The sequence below is a fragment of the Gobio gobio genome (assembly GCF_949357685.1).
Source record: "Gobio gobio genome assembly, chromosome: 11".
Classification (NCBI taxonomy): Eukaryota; Metazoa; Chordata; class Actinopteri; order Cypriniformes; family Gobionidae; genus Gobio; species Gobio gobio.
This window is the reverse complement of record NC_137104.1, coordinates 8,823,506-8,827,842: the sequence shown is the minus strand read 5'-3', so window position 1 is coordinate 8,827,842 and position 4,337 is coordinate 8,823,506. Positions and strand designations below refer to the sequence as shown.

Below are 4,337 nucleotides of genomic sequence, written 5' to 3'. Positions count from 1 at the left end.
TTTGGACGTTTTCTTTAATAAAAAGTCTGAATCTGTTTCATTGAATCAGTTCAAAACTTTGATTCAGTGATTCCTCTGCATCATCATCACTCAGAAATGCTAGATATCTCTACAATTAACAGGCGGACGTTTTCCGGAAATGTCCCCGTTTTTTACAGCTCGTTCAAAACAACCGGCATATACATTGCAAAAAAGCCCAACATACAGCAGCTGCTGGGGCATCATGTTGTGATTCTTTCACCAGCAGATGGCGCTGTGAGCTGCGCTGACTCTACTTGGTCGCGCGCACGCAGCTTCATGATGAACGTCACCGAAAGCAGAGCGCCATTATCGTCAAATATCTAAGAAACATCGTTATCACTTTCAAGGTAGTAACATACTTACTATTCATGTTAAATTAAAGTAATACTGTTTGCATGTGCTCTATAACAGATCCTCAACGGGGTGCGGGATTGTTTTGTCCCCAAAAGTTCCAGTCACAAAGCAGTGATTACCACACATCTTAACTAGCCTATCTATCTATATCTATATATATATATATATATATATATATATATATATATATATATATATATATATATATATATATATATATATATATATATATATATATATATATATATATATAAATATATAATTACACCTTACCCTAGCTCACAAAAAATACATGTGCAGAATACACACATACTTAAATTCATGCTTAAAATAAGCCTAAAATGCAAAATAACAAGACCAATTAAAGATAGTAACAGTTATTTCAAGCACAAACGTAACAAAACATTTGAAGTAAAAGAAAAAAAGTAATTTATACAGTATAAACTTGTGAAAATGAAAGTATTAAATACAATTATATTTGTTAAATAGTTTTATTCCATATTTATGTTGTTTTATTTGTGTAATGTGTTTTTGTTAAATCATGTTCTAATATTGTTTTGAACGGCTTGTGATTTACAGTGGTGGTTTTACTATGAACTGTTTTCATTGTTTGATTGTTTTTTTGTTTTGTTTTTGCGGGTGCAGTGAATTGTATTAAAACCAGACCAAAAATCGTAATAATAACAAAACTAAATCATAATAATTATTAATGTTAATAATAATATAGGGAGCCCAGCCCACAACGACAACAAAAAACATTCAAAAATATATTGTCCCTGTTTTTAATTAATAGACAGGCCTAATAACAAATGAGATTTCTGAAATGAGAATGTCCAAGTTTCCATTTCAGAAATCTGGTCACCTTACTCTGCATGCATCAAAATGTGTTGCTAAATACTTTTATTTATTTTTATTTTTTTTTACTATATTTTTCTATATTATTGCATATGAATAAAAAAAAAAATTTAAATAATGTTTCTTTGTATTAGTTTAATGGTGAATTTTTTTTAGTTCTTATTATTTTAACTTTTTTTTCATGGTATTAAAATGTAAGTTTATGTGTGTGTGTTTAGTTGAGTTTCATACTTCAGGCTTTTATGGCGCATATACTATGATATTATTATACTATGATTAACATTTTCAAAGAGGGGAAAAAAACACCTTAATTTTATTCAGAAGCTCAAACTAAGCAAAAATGCGTAATTTTGTGCACCTGCTGATATTTATATTGTCAAAACGTAAGATGAAATTCTGATAGCTTGTAATGTCAGTCAGTGAGATCTTTATAATAGACTTAAAATGCATATAAATATCAGTTGTCACTCTATATTCCCCAATAATGTCTTAGTAAGATTATATTGAAATGCTTTCACGATCTAAGCTCTGTAGTTTTTGATGACTGAGAGATGAACAAATAAACTCAAAAGCCTGATGGATCATATTTGATACTGACATTTTAACATGGGTTTCCTAAAATATTATGTATGGATAATCAAACTATCAATCAGACAACATTAGATTGTGTGCAGATGTTTTTTCAGCAAAGTTTTGATTATGTTTATCATGATCAAAGAGGCCTTAGAAATTTACATATCAAATATTATACAATAGGCTTTATAGGGTTAATAGTATTAATATCTCTCACTCAGGGCCAAACCCCTGCTCTTATCGATACAATTAAACTCGCTTTCTGTCGTTTATCAGTTGATGCTCAAGGTCTGGGGGAGTAAGGAGGAAGCATCCCAACTGGAGAAGTGCGAGGCGGCTGCTCTCATTGTGGAGGGAACAGCTCATCAGCTAATGTCGTCGGATGGAGAAGTTGATTGATCCATACCTAGGAAACTTCAGTGAGGTCTTGTGTTAGCAGATTGTTTGCCAAGAATATAAGCTACCGTGCATTGGGGTGTTTTCTGCCATTTCAGGTTGAGTTTATTGAGATCCATGCCCTCCAGTCAGACCAGGAGGAGATAGACAGCCGGTTGTGCTCCGCCTGCATCATGCCGTCAAGCTGGGATTCAAGTCGGCAGTAGTGAGGACCCTGGACACCGACATCTTCTTCATCCTTCATCCTGCATCACGCTGACACCATCAACCTCGTCATCTACCTCGACACTGGCATGGGCCGTCACCGTCAGCTGGTCAATGTCCCAGAGCTGGCCACTCCTCTTGGGCAGCCGTACTGCAGCAGCTGCTCGGCTACTGTGTGTTTAGTGGTGAGGACTGTACCAGCACCTTCAAAGGCAAGGGCAAGGTGACACCGCTCAAAAAGCTCCAGAAGAACCCCAAATTTCAAAAGGGTTTCAGGTTGGTGGATGAATTTTAGACAGTTGAATTTGAATGTATTGAATATAATATTTGGAGAGAGCAAACTTAGCAATTATCCCAACAATCTTCCTCCAGTCAGCTGTGCGATGAGTGGAAGGTGAAGTTGGAAGTGCAGGAGCAGCTGGAGGTCTTCACGTGTGTGATGTACAGTCAAGCATGTGAGACATCAGTCAAGCCGGTCAGGAGCAAGATGCTCAAGAAGATTGTGGGAGAAGACGAGACCCTCAGCATTAAGTCGAGAGTCGATTTTGCTCGCCTGCCCCACTGCCAAGACTCACTCATCCCTCACATCCAGCGGGCAAGCGGGCAGCTGAGCCGATCTTCCGGAGGCCTAAACCCTATGACGAGGGTCAGGGGTGGGAGAAGACGGACGGAGGGATTTTGGAGCCTGTCTGGTCTTGTGGACCAATTCTGGCCCCATCTCTCATTGACCTGTTTGCTGATGATGATGGAGAGGGGGAAGAGGATGAGGTGGAGATTGATGATAAACAAACATGATGATCATTGATCCATTTAATAGTGATCAATTTAATAACCTTGCAATTGTTATAACAGAATAAATTAGATTTATACGGCTAAATTTTCAACACAAATAGCAAAAGTTACATCATAATGAGCCTAAATGTGTTATTTGCCTGTTTTTCACCAATAGAGTGGTTGTACCATGTCAATGACCTTTCCATTTGATTCCTGGTGTCCGAATTATATTAGCAAGTGGGTTCATTTGTCTCTGTATGTTGTGTGGTTTAGGAGTTAAGATGGCCGCCAAACGAACCCCATGGGACATTAGTTGACCTCGGCAACGGCAAAAATTCTTAACAAGAAACCATTAGGGTCTCAAAAAAACAGGTTACAAAAAACTGCCTAGCGGATACACGGGAACCCATTTCTCCTGCTAGACTACTTGATTATCAAAGTTTAACAAAGTGAAACATTTTACTCGAAATCACACGTTTTCTGTGTAATTTGACATGTAACGTTACCAAAAATGTCAGATTTAATCTAATTCTTTATGATTTCAGTTAATACAGGTGGAGCTGGCAAAGGTGGAGGGTTTCTAAAATCGCGCTGCAACTACAGCAAATGCTAACAAAGCATTTGAAGGTTGAGCATGACAGCTCATTGGCTACTGATACAGCAGGAACCAATCAGATGTGCTCTAAAGAGAATGATGTGATTGCAAGCAGATTGAGTTAAAGGTGCAGTAAGCGATTTTTGAGAAACACTGTTGATATTTGAAATCACCAAAACAAACACGCCCCTACCCAAAAGGATCACACCCCAATCTTGATAGCGCCACCCCCAACTTCACAAACACGCTATGGCGCACAAGCACCTCCCCCCTCATGAGTGGACACGCCGATTGGCTACACGTGTGCTTTAGTGCTCGGTCCGATCCACTTTCAACAGCGTTTCTCAGAAAATACGCTTACTGCACCTTTAAGGAGCTATCAGCCTGCGCCATCTAGAGTTTCAGGACAGAACTTTTTATTCGTTTTTGGGAAACTATTCCTATGAGCTTCAAGATTGACCTAAATCATTCTCAAGGCCAAAGTATGCAGGATTTACATGTTTACAGTCTGGTACAAATTGTGGTTTTGGTCTATACGGCTAATTTTGCCCTTCATGACAACTGT

The 4,337-nt window shown here is 37.9% G+C and overlaps 1 long non-coding RNA gene across 1 annotated transcript; it reads left to right on the top strand.

Annotated features, from left to right (window-relative positions):
- The first annotated feature begins 277 nt into the window (after positions 1–277).
- On the top strand, positions 278–3,422 carry LOC307134093. The gene is made up of 3 exons (XR_013817519.1): positions 278–368; positions 2,080–2,679; positions 2,776–3,422. It is a non-coding gene; the product is annotated as an uncharacterized lncRNA (long non-coding RNA).
- Positions 3,423–4,337: the final 915 nt, after the last annotated feature.